The 13,479-nt window shown below is 38.5% G+C and overlaps 1 protein-coding gene across 1 annotated transcript in view; it reads right to left on the bottom strand.

The window, feature by feature from the left end:
• The window catches only part of LOC126174807 (venom carboxylesterase-6-like), a 121,652-nt gene that overhangs the window by 73,587 nt on the left and 34,586 nt on the right, over positions 1 to 13,479 (bottom strand). The gene's annotated exons all lie outside the window — the stretch shown is intronic.

Raw genomic sequence — 13,479 nt, 5'->3', positions numbered from 1 at the left:
TCACTGACTTAAAATTTCCACAGGTAGCATTATGTTCAACACTCCCTTGTGAGCAAAATGTACACTAACCACACTTTTTAAGTACTGCTTATGTGTGAACAATATAGTCCAGATTGAGAATTAAATATCACAGGCAGGTGCTTATACTCTGAAGCTGGCATCTCTAATCCACTACGTGCTGTTACGTGCGTTTAAGAGCAACTGTCAAAACTAGGAAGTATACGCACCAAACTTTGAGATGTAGGTGAATACTTGTATATTTATTCGGTTTTAAATATGTGGTTTGCACCCTCACAAATGTAATACACATAAAACAGATCAATAAAGAACGAACTTATTTACATAGATATCTGTACCCAACATGTAGGGGGGACATATGAGTAGTGGGGGCAAAACTACCTGTGACCCTTGTGATAGCTGCAAACAGTAAGTACAGATTGGCCCGAAATTCAAATAGTAGTGGAGGTGTACCAGTATTGGAGCAAAGGACTATTGTTCTCCATATGCAAAGTGTCATCAGTTGACTTGGCTCCAAATCACATACATGTTCTCTTCCAAATATAAACAATGACATCATCTATGTAAACCAATCACTCACTGGGCTGAGCCACTTACATAAAAAACGACATAGCTCATGTAAACAAATTGACCATTCGTTTTTTATCATTTATTCAAGTCCCAGATGTTAATGTCCTTTTAAGTTGCGACTTCCCCCCTCCTCTTCCCCATACTCCCCATCCTCCCACTCCTTTACCCCAAATGTGTGTTGTACAGGTGGTATGACAGGCTGAATTACTATGCTTTATGTCAGTAGAAGTGAGAGAAATGATGGAGTGTTATCCTATACTTTATGACCCAGTATATCAATTTCAGTTGTCTTAATTAATATAATTTGTTACTTGTTTTCAAAATGTTGCTGCCTCTGTAGTTACATCACTCTTATCTTAATTAGTAAGATATTTTTCCTTAAAAATGCTTGAGTCACTTTGTCACTAGAGTGATATGGAATCAATCTACTTGCACAGTGCTCTTTATATTTTTTGGGCATTTTTAGAAGTTTTGGGGCATTTTTCTGATATTATCCCAAGATTAAAAATATCTAATTTTCCATCCAAAGACACACACGAACATGAGACTATAAATCTTTAACAGTTTATACAGTGAATTACTTAAACAAATACACTCTTGCTACATACCACACCAACGTTTCACTGCAAGGAAGTTGTCCCTGCATAACAAATTAGTGTGTTAAAAACAATGGCTTGCATATTATCACGCCACCTAAGAGGAATCTAACATCATGAAACGTCTGTGGACTTGTAAAAAATGGCGGAGAATTGAAATATCCATGTAGGAACGTTTCTGCAAACAGAAAATGAGTAATATTCTACACTTGCTCTGCCACCACCACCACAAGTGGCATAGGACACGAACTATTGGACATCTTTATTATAAAGACGAGGTGATTTTGAACATATGACTTCTGATGTGGGTATATCTATGTTCAAGTAGAAGGACAGTAGAATAAGACCCCTTCTTCCAAATTTCCAAGAGAATGAAGTAGCTACTGTCAGTAGAAATCAAAAAGATGGTATAGGGGTACATATTCATTGTCCAAATTCAGCTAGAGTTTAGAGTTTATAGGAGATATAGAGTGTGGAAATCAACTGCGGTCATTGTACAGTGTTCATTGTAAGACACTAAAATGGTGGACATAATTGGCAGAGTATTCATCAATGTGTACGTCATTTATTGAAATTTATACAGAAAAATGCCTATTTTATAGTTCAGAAGACATGTTTGATAGGGGCTGGTAGCTAAGAAAGATATTGGAAGGGTGAAGGGGATTGGAAGAAAAGGTAAAATAACTTGAAACACATCATCAAGAGACAGTTCTAGTATTATGACTAAAACAAAAGAATTTATCTCTACCTAAAGATGTTACACTGAACAACAAAGGATACACTGGCCAGTGTCTGTGAAAAATGGAGGACGCTCTGAAACGCGTGCAGATAACAATACTTAATCATGAACTTACTTAATATTTACAGTACTTAACGTTTTCCTACGTCTGGACGAGAGAATATCGTGTTTCTATATGTACCATGATATTTCATCATAACAGCCAAGCTCTCCATAAGTTTTTCATACCTGGTCTGTAAACATTAGTTATCAGTTAATCCAATCACATACGATAATCATATCCTCCCAGGACCCAAGAGCCCCACTTATGTTTTGTACACGAATTAAAAAAATTGTGTGGTGACTGCACAATTCTGTTTTAGTTGCCTTGATAATATTCTCCCCAAATATTAAATCCTTCATAGTTTGGACAGCACTGGGTTGAAGAAGTGGGGAGACTAGCTTGTGTCATGAAGCAGGTAAATGCAATGGTAAAAATTTCGATTTCTTTTATTCACCCATTTACTACAGCAGACTACTTCGCAGTGGCACAGTGAACATACTAAATAGCAAAATTGAAATCAGCTCGACAACTTTCTTTGAAATTAATTTTGTCTGCAGTGGATCCTGTCCTAAACTCTGTAAGGAAAAACCAAAGACTTGACATAAATATCACGGAAGGAATATTGTATTCGAAAAATCTAAGTACTTTAGCAAATTCGGAAAGGTTTGCTTCATTTTCACATCAGTTAGTCAAAAAAAACAATACTCTTAGACTCGCATAATCTATTGATGTTATATTTGCTGTGTAAACTATAACATTCACTGTACATGCCAAACATGTTCTACATTCATTCTTTTTGGGTTTTATTTACGCTGAGTAATACATTCCACATTTAATAGGTTTTATCACATAGCCTCTTGACTTACTATTTCCTCAATTCGGGGAATGAAACTTTGTAAAGGAAGAGGATAAGAACTCTCTCTGCAGAGCCAATATCTCACTACATATTGGTATCTTGTTCAGATTAAAGGTTTCTTCTACATTATTAGGAAGAAACGTTGTAATTATAATTAAGTTTTTCAGTATAGCAGTAAATATAATTTATGTGTTGACATAAATTGAAAATAAAATTCATGTGCTCCCATTCACATCTGTCGTAGCATATTTCTTCACCTACACCTACACACATACTCCGCAATCCACCATACGGTGCGTGGCGGAGGGTATCTCGTACCACAACTAGCATCCCTGTTCCACTCCCAAACAGAACGAGGGAAAAATGACTTCCTATATGCCTCTGTACGAGCCCTAATCTCTCTTATCTTATCTTTGTGGTCTTTCCGCGAAATATAAGTTGGAGGCAGCCTCAAATGCTGGTTCTCTAAATTTCCTCAGTAGCGATTCACGAAAAGAATGCCTTCTTTTCTCCAGAGACTCCCACCCGAGTTCCTGAAACATTTCTGTAACAATCGCGTGATAATCAAACCTACCAGTAACAAATCTAGCAGCCCGCCTCTGAATTGCTTCTATGTCCTCCCTAAATCCGACCTGATAGGGATCCCAAACGCTCGAGCAGTACTCAAGAATAGGTCGTATTAGTGTTTTATAAGCGATCTCTTTTACAGATGAACCACATCTTCCCAAAATTCTACCAATGAACCGAAGACGACTATCCACCTTTCCCACAACTGCCATTACATGCTTGTCCCACTTCATATCGCTCTGCAATGTTACGCCCAAATATTTAATCGACGTTACTGTGTCAAGCGCTACACTACTAATGGAGTATTCACACATTACGGGATTCTTTTTCCTATTCCTCCGCATTAATTTACATTTATATATATTTAGAGTTATCTGGCATTATTTACACCAATCAAAAATCCTGTCCAAGTCATCTTGTAATCTCCTACAGTCATTCAACGACGACACCTTCCCGTACACCACAGCATCATCAGCAAACAGCCGCACATTGCTGTCCACCCTATCCAAAAGACCTTTTATGTAGATAGAAAACAACAGCGGACCTACCACACTTCCCTGGGGCACTCCAGATGATACCCTCACCTCCGATGAACACTCACCATCGAGGACAACATACTGGGTTCTATTATTTACGAAGTCTTCGAGCCACTCACATACTTGGGAACCATTGCCATATGCTCGTACTTTATTAGGAGTGCCGGCCGAAGTGGCCGTGCGGTTAAAGGCGCTGCAGTCTGGAACCGCAAGGCCGCTACGGTCGCAGGTTCGAATCCTGCCTCGGGCATGGATGTTTGTGATGTCCTTAGGTTAGTTAGATTTAACTAGTTCTAAGTTCTAGGGGACTAATGACCTCAGCAGTTGAGTCCCATAGTGCTCAGAGCCATTTCAACAATTTTTTTAGTTAGGAGTCTGCAGTGGGGCGCCGAGTCAAACGCTTTCCGGGAGTCAAGGAATATAGGATCCGTCTGGTACCCTTCATCCACGGTTCGCAAGATATCATGTGAAAAAAGGGCGAGTTGCGTTTCGCAGGAGCGATACTTTCTAAAGCCGTGCTGATGCATTGACAGCAACTTCTCTGTCTTCGGTAAATTCATTATATTCGAACTGAGAATATGTTCGAGAACCCTGCAACAAACCGATGTTAAGTATATTGGTCTGTAATTTTGAGGATCCGTCCTTCTACCCTTCTGATATACACCTGCGCTTTTTTCCAGTCGCTCGGGACTTTACGTTGGGCAAGAGATTCGCGATAAATGCAAGCTAAGTAGGGAGCCAATGCAGTAGAGTACTCTCTATAAAACCGAATGGAATCCCATCAGGAACTGGCGATTTATTTATTTTCAACCCATTCAGCGGCTTCACAACCCCAGGGATGTCTATCACTATGTCCTCCAAACGGGAATCTGTACGAGACTCAAATGGCGGTATGTTTGTACGATCCTCCTGCTTGAAAGATTTATCAAATGCTAAATTTAAAATTTCAGCTTTCGTTTTGCTGTCTTCCGTTGCCAGGCCAGACTGATCAGTGAGTGACTGGATGGAAGCCTTTGACCCGCTTCCGATTTTACGTAAGACCAGAATTTCCTTGGGTTTTCAGCAAGATCTTTTGCTAAGGTATGACGGTGGTAGTGGTTGTATGCTTCGCGCATCGCTCTTTTTACAGCAGCACGGATCTCTACTAACTTTTGCCTGTCCTCATTCTCTCGATATTTCTTGTACCGGGAGTGCAACTGTCTTTGCTTCCCCAGCATTCTCCGAATTGCGCTGTTAAACCACGGTGGGTCTTTTCCGTCCGTAACCCACTTTTTCGGCACATACTTCTCCAATGCGTGATTTACAATGTGTTTAAAATTTGCCCATAATTCTTCCACGTCCATCGTACCGGAAGTAAATTAAGTCGATTCATTTACTAAGTGGGATGCTAACAACTGCTTATCTGCTCTTTCTAGTAAGAATACCATGTCTTTTTTTTAATAGAAAATCAGTGATACCATAGGATAATATGTGCTACAGCAAGTTACAAGCACGACTACAGCAAATGTTTTACTCCAAAGAAGCCTAACAGCGATGGCATTGAATAATTTAAGTTTTATCAGTGCAAACAGCTGTAATTCTTTAATTCACCATCATTTAAAATAACATTTTGAGTCACCAGGATCCCTGTTCACCGAAGTATTTGGAATTTAAGACACTGCTTGCTAAATCTCTTTGATTTGTTTTTTGACCTTGAATTTTAATTCCAGTCCTGAACGTTGCTTTTATTTCCTCCATTGGTACCTTGATAGGTATAGAATGAACAGCAGGAATCAAAGACTACATACCTGTCTTACACCCTTTTTAATCACGTTGGGCCACATCAAATCAGTCAGAAAGTGGTTTGATGCGGTCCTCCACGAATTCCTCTCTTGTGCCAACCTCTTCATCTCAGAGAAGCACTTGCAACCTACACCCTCAGTTATTTGCTGGATGTACTCCAATTTCTGTTTTCAACTACTGTTTTTACCCTCTACAGCTCTCTCTACTACAATGGATGTTATTTCCGAATGTATTCATGTATGTCCTACAATCCTGTTTCTTCTTCTTGTCTGTGTTTTCCATATAGTCCTTTCTTCGCCCATTCTCCAGAGAACGTCCTCTTTCCTTACCCCATTAGTCCATCTACTTTTCAAAGTTCTTGTTGTAGTACTACGTCTCATATACTTCGATTCTCTTCTTTTCTGATTCTCCAACAGCCCATGTTCCGCTACCAGTCGTATATTCTCAGCAATGTCTTCCTCCAGTTAAGGCCTATGTTTGATACTAATAAATTTCACTTGGGCAGAATGGCCTTTTTGCCAGTGCTAGTGTGCTTTTTATATCCTCCTGAGTTATTTTGCTGCCTAAGTAAGAGAAGTCCTTCTTCTGCTTCTTCTAATTCTGATTCTGATATTAAGTTTCTCGCTGTTTTCATGTCTGTTACTTCTCATTACTTTCGTCTTTCTTCGATTTACTCTCTGTCCATAATCTATACTCATTAGACTGTTCATTCCATTCAGCACATCCAGTAATTCTTCTTCACTTTCACTGAGGATAGCAATATCTTCAGCGTACCTTATTATTGATATCCTTTCACCTTCAACCTTATTTCCACTCTTGAACTTTTCTTATGTTTCCAGCATTGCTTCTTCGATATACAGAGTGAACAGTAGGAATGAAGGAATACGACCCTGTCTTATATATTTTTTAGTCCGAGCACTTAGTTCTTGGTTTTTCCAGACTTACAGTTCCCTCTTGGATCTTGTACATATTGTACATTACCCATCTTTCACTATATCTTACCCCTATTTTTCTCAGAATTTCGGACTTCTTCTACCTTTCGACACTGTCGAATTCTTATTCCAGGTCTCCAAATCCTATAAATGTATCTTGGTTTTTCCTTAGTCTTGCTTCAGCTATCAACCGCAACGTCATAATTGCCTCTCTGGTTTCTTTATCTTCCCTAAAACCAAACTGATCGTCATTTAACACATCATCAGGTTTTTTACAATTATTCTGTATATGATTCTTGTCAGTAACTTGGAAACTTGAGCGATTAAGCTGATTGTGCGATAATTCTCACACTTATAGGCTCTTGCAATTTTCGGAATTGTGTGGATGATGTTTTTCCCTTTGATATCAATCAGCTATTCATTGACTTTACTGCTGGAAATATTAAATGTGTGGGGTCTGATTATACATGTACAGTCGAGCCATCCATAAGCAAAATGTGGAGATTAAGAAAACAACCAACTTTCGTTTTATTTTTAGCGTTCAAGGACTCACATGATTTAGCTTTGTTTTGTTCAAGTATAGGGTCATATGGTGACATCCATTAAATGTACGTAGTTCATATGCCTGTTAATTTTACCATTATGTATTGCTGATCTATTCTATTTACTGGGGTCCTTCTTTATTTGTTAATTCCACACTGAAACTTGTTGTTGGCATGAATTTCCTCATGAAATTTAATTGTTTGAGGTGTGCGGATGCGTGAGTATTCTATGTCCTGCACGTAAAGATATTTATTATTCTTTGCGATATTTGGTATTACATTTATGGATCTGCTACACCACATAGTGTACACTACTTTAATGCGACTACCATTGGTTTAGCGAAGTCCAGCATGCAAGAGTAGTCGCTGCCCACTAATAATACTTTTAAGGTTTCATTGTAAAATGATTACTGTGATAGGATACCATGCGCAATATTGCTAAAAGTAAATATATTTCAAAGTATTTTAAACAAGTAACAATTTCGGTGGTAAACCGTACTGTTAGTGATTCACTGATACTAACTGTTCTCAGTCGATCCTGTCATTGCCTGCTTCCTCAAACTTTCAGTAAATGAAATAAATATATCGTTAACTTCTTGGAGGGAGGCAGGTTCGTGGTAAAATAGCACACATAGTGGTTCAGATACGTCTGAAGGCTGCTGACAAGGACGTGGCATCCTGCAACAAATTTCAGATCCGCAGCCTGAACGCCAGCATAAATGTATGGTGAGTGGTTAAAATGAGAATGATGACATAACTGATGGAGAGTACATTGTTAATGAGGAAGAGTTGTCATCGATCTCAATATGAAATTGACACAGACTGCCAGAAATCAAACTGCAGATGCAACAGAAAATGAAAGCTCAGATTTGGATGTTTTCATCGAATCAGGAGATGCAGAAGTAGACAATCATGTTGAGAGTGAAGGAAAAGAGGATGAGTTAATTTAGTTTTTACAAAAGAAAAGTAGGGGTATTTAAAAGCTAAATAATAATAATAATCAATATTTTTCAAAAAACTAGACGATAATAAGAGAGAATTCAAGTCATATAATCAAAGGTTGAGCCCAAATTTGAACAAGAGGTTGGATCAAAAGGTGGTAGTTATAGGTAACGACTTGGAGCGGCTGCTCACTGATTTGAAAAACGGGATTAGAAAACCGAAGAATATCGAACATTCTCCTCATACTCAGGACAGTAAATAACATGGTGAAGAGATAGAAGATGAAGTGATTGTTGTTCAGTCTCAATTAAAAATACAGCCACAAGAAAGAACATCAATCTATAGAATCGAGTGCAATATTTGATGCTCCCGATCTTAACATTCAAAGAACATGTAATGAAAATAGCGGATTTATGATACATGACAACGTTCTTTCGGGTTTGGAATTAACATTAATGAGCTGGAAAAATTTATATATGCAAAACATAATTGTAACTCTGACACTGATCAGTGTTCGGTACGTGAGGCTACTGATTTATTAACGCAAGGAATCTATAATGATAACTGCTATTCTGACATTTCTGTGCAGAGAAAATTATGTTTTTCAGTACACAAAGGGGAAGTTTGGCGTGGAATGTGTTATGACTTCTAAAAAATTCAAAACAACCTTCTCAAGTGGATATTCGGCAATGGATCAGCAGAACAGAGCACTTAATTTGCTAAGCCCCAACGAGCGTGCCAAAAATCGCAATTGTAACTTTACATCTATTTCTGAGAAGAAATTCAAGTGGAACAATAGACGAAATAGAAGGAGATTATACTCTCACTTTGTGAAGAAGAAGAAGAAGAAGAAGAAGAGAGAAAGCGAACGGAAAGGGAAGGGAAAGAAATTTCATGTTTACTTTCAAGTGATAATAATTACTAATGACTTTGATAACTGTACAATTTTATTTACGTTTTCGTAAATGAGTGAGTATTTAATGTCATTTCAGTGCTTTAATTTTTTTTACGTGTGACTGTTATTTTTATGATACAGCAATGTCATTTTTTTAAGTGATGCTGGAGCCTGTTTTTTCTCTGCATTTTCGAGATGCTGGTGTACAAAGCTATGTCACCGTTATATTATGAATGAAGGCAACAGCTTCGTGGGAGCAATACCACGTTACTACGTGCAAGACTAATATTTGGCATACTTTCAGCCGAGCGGCGCTCGAGTCTTCGCTGCGCGAACCTGGAGGCGCACTCTACTATCCTGTGTGGATTAGCTGTGCACTTGTCGTCCCACAGTAGGCAACACGAAACTGTTTTTCAACAAGGTCATACGGAGTGGAGCGACGATGTCAGACTTCAACTTTGTGTGACGTTTTTACAGTTTTTTTTCGTGTACTTTACGTAGCACAGTACCTGCGAGTGCAGTGAGTGCTTAAGATAAAATAGTGCAATGCAAGATGTGTACCTGTGGATATTTCTAATTCTAACGTATTTATGTAGTCATGTGATTAGATCTGTAAACCGTATCTCACAAAAATAGCTTCCCCCCATCTGTTTTCTTTTTGCATCTCTGAATACATTAACTATTATCATTTTCACATGAAATGTTGGATGGGTTGGGATTGGGTTGTTTGGGGGAAGAGACCAAACAGCGAGGTCATCGGTCTCATCGGATTAGGGAACGATGGGGAAGGAAGACGGCCGCGCCCTCTCGAAGGAACCATCCCGACATTTGCCTGGAGCGATTTAAGGAAATCACAGAAAACTTAAATCAGGATGGCCGTACGCGGGATTGCACCGTTGTCCTCCCGAAAGCTAGTCCAGTGTGCTAACCACTGCGCCACCTCGCTCTGTAATTTGGTATTTTTACACATACCGTCTATTCATTTTGTTAATGATGTGTTTCTTTTTATTGTGTTACTATGCAAGAGGTCGATGTTTGCTGCCGCAATAACACAAAGCAGAAAATTCATACTCTGTGATATCCATTTCATTAATCATGATAAACCTTACTTAATGATCGATGGGCAAAACAGAATCGGATGTGATGATTTACCTTCTTCTGTAAAAAAAATTGTAATTAGAGAATTCTTGATCATTTAAGATACACATTTCGTTATTTTGCTAATTAACGTTCTTGAAAAACAATGTAGACATTTCTTAATTGCGCAGAAAGAGCTACAGATTGTGAACTAAAATTCGCCTCTTATTTAATAGTTCGAATCACATTAATTACTACTCTTCTTTATCATGCGCACTTGCTGTAAACAGTACGTTTAGACTTGGTTTATCGGCATTGTCTTCAACTGCATATGAGAAATTTTTTCATTAATGTCACATACACTTATGCTTCGAAGTTATATTTCCATATGGTGACATCCATTAAATGTAAATAATTCGAAAGCTTATCAGTTTACCACTTTGAATGAAAATCATTAGCAATGGTGGCCGAAGACTTCCAGGATAAGAATTCACCCCCATCCTGGCAATGCCCTTGTCAAAGAGGGCAGAGCAATTCACAGAGATTCCAGTGCACTCTCTTGCCTTTGGAGCGGGGAACTGCCCCTAAGAGGCAGAAAATCGCCAATGATCAAAGATCAGTGGGATGCAGAACGCAATGAAAACCACTGCATTAAAGACAAATAATGTGTATCCAGACGACATGAGGTGTGCAGCTGAAAAAGTATCATTATGATCTCTCCATTGCCAAAGGATTCCAGAACAGTGATTCCAGAACACTTGCCAATTTGGACCTCAGGTAGGAGACTGCCAAAGGAGACGTGACCATGACAGAAAGATTTAATAACAAATAAAAGAGTAACATTCTATCATGTCAGGGCATGGAATTCCAGAAGTTTGAATGTGGTAGTGAAACTAAAAAATTTTAAAAAGGAAATGCTAAGAATCAGTCTACAGCCACTAAAGTAAAAGGGAATGAAGACAAGTGCTTCTGGTCAGAAGTTGTAGGGTAATATCAACAGCAGCAGAAAATGACATAACAGGAATAGGATTTCTTAAGAACAAAACGTTAGGGCAGAGAGTGACTTAATGTGAACAGTTCATGGTAGGGCTGTTCTCCCTAGAATCGACAGGTAACCAACACTGACAACGTTAGTTCCAGTACAAAAGCCAAAGTTCCAAACAGAAGAGGAAGAGGTAGAGAAAATATATGGTGATATTGGACACATAATACAGTATGGGAAAGGGAGATAAAAAATCTAATTGTCATGGGGGATAGAAACACAGTTGTAGGGCAATGAATAGAACAAAGGGTTGTGGGAGAAAATGTGCTTGGTAGTAGGAATGAGACATGAGAAAGACTGAGTTCTACAAAAAATTTCAGCTAGTCATCTTGGATACTCTGTTCAAAAATCACAACAGGGAGAGATATGCTTGAAATGGAGTGGGGCATATGGGAACTTTCAGACAGGTTACGTCATGGTCAGGAAGATATTCTGAAGTCATATATGTATAGATACTATGATAATGAGTATTTAGTAGACACCCCAGTTGAACAGGAATGGGCATCTCTAAATTTGGAAATCATGGAAGTTGGTAAGAAAAACATAAGTCCAAGGAAGGTAAATTCGAAGAAGCCATGGGTAACAGAAGAAGTACTTCAGCTGATCGAGGAAAGAAGGAAGTACAAAAATATTCAGGGAAATTCAGAAATACAGAAATACAAGTCATTTAGGATTGATAGTAATAGGAGTGCAGGGAAGCTAAGGTGAAATGAGTAAATGAAAAATGAGATAAAAATCTAACGAGAAATGAATGTCAGAAGGACTGACTCAGCATATCGAAAAGAGGAAATAAAACTTGGGGGAATATAAAAGGGAGGTAAGATCTCTGTGGCGGGGAGGTATTCTCTGATGACATGGTGGAAGAACAAACTGTAGTTGACAGGGCTGAGATAGGGAATCCAGTATTAGAATCAGAAAGTGAACGAGCTTTGGAAGACTTAAGACAAAATAATGCAGAAGGAATAGATAACATTTCATCGAAATTTCTAAAATCATTGTAGAAAATGGCAACACAACGACTATTCACGTTGGTGTATAGAATGTACGCGACTGGCGATAAACATCAGGCATTCGGAAAAATATCATCGACCACATTTCTGAAGACTGCAAGAGCCGATATGCACGAGAAATATCACACAATTAGCTTAAAAGCTAATTCATCCAAGTTACTGAAAATAGTAATATACAGAAGAATAGGAAAGAAAATTGAGGATCTAGTGGATGAGGATCACTTTGACTTTAGGGATGGTAAAAGCACCAGAGAGTCTGTTCTGATGTTGTGGTCGATAATGGAAAGAAGACAAAAGAAAAATCAAGGCATTTTCTTAGGATTTATTGACCCAGAAAAAGCGTTAAATAGTATGGAATGGTGCAAGATGTTCGAAATTCTGAGAAAAAGTGGTGGTAAGGTATAGGGAAAGAATGGTGATATACAATGTGAACAAAAACCAAAAACAAACAATGAGAGTGAAAGAACAAGACCTAAGTGCTCGAATTGAAGAAGGTTTTAGACTGGGATTTAGTATTTCACCCCTACTGTTCAACCTATACATCGAAGAAACAATGACAGAAATAAAAGAAAGGTTCAAGCATGGGATTAAAATTCTTGGTGAAAGGACACCAATGATAACATTCTCTGATGACGTTACCATCCTCAGTGAATGTGAAGAATAATTAAAGAATCTATTGAATGGAATCAACAATCTGATGGGTATAGAATATAGAGTGATAGTAAATCGAAGAAAGGTGAAAGTAATAAGGAATAGCAGAAATGGGAACATGAAAACTGGGGATCATGAAGTACAAGAAGTTAAGGAATTCTGCTACCTAGGAAGCAAAATGGCCCACAATGAACACAGCACAGAGGACATAAAAAACAGACTAGCACAGGCAAACAGGGCGTTCCTGGGAAAGAAAAAGCTGCTACGTAGTACCTAAAACAGGCCTTAATTTGAGAAATAAATTTCTGAGAACGTACGTCTGGATCACAACTTTGTATGGGAGAGATACAAGAATTGTGGGAAGCTGGGTCGGAAGAGAAGCGAAGCATTTGAGAGACATGTACAGTGGAAGGTCGGATCGGAAGAGAGCCGAAGCATTTGAGAGGCATGTACTGTGGGGACCCAGTACAGAAGAGAATCGAAGACTTCGAGATATGAAAATTAGGTGGTTTGATAAGCTAAGGAATGAGGAGGAAAGGAACGTATGGGAAACAGTGTCAAGAAGAAGTGGCAAGATCACATCAGGAAATAATTTCCATGGTACTAGAGGGAGCTACAGAGGGTAAAAACTGTAGAGGAAGATAGAGACAGGAACACATCCAGCAAATAATTAAGGACACA

This window comes from Schistocerca cancellata, chromosome 3 (genome assembly GCF_023864275.1).
Source record: "Schistocerca cancellata isolate TAMUIC-IGC-003103 chromosome 3, iqSchCanc2.1, whole genome shotgun sequence".
In the NCBI taxonomy this organism is placed as follows: domain Eukaryota; kingdom Metazoa; phylum Arthropoda; class Insecta; order Orthoptera; family Acrididae; genus Schistocerca; species Schistocerca cancellata.
This window is presented reverse-complemented; position numbering and strand designations above follow the sequence as displayed.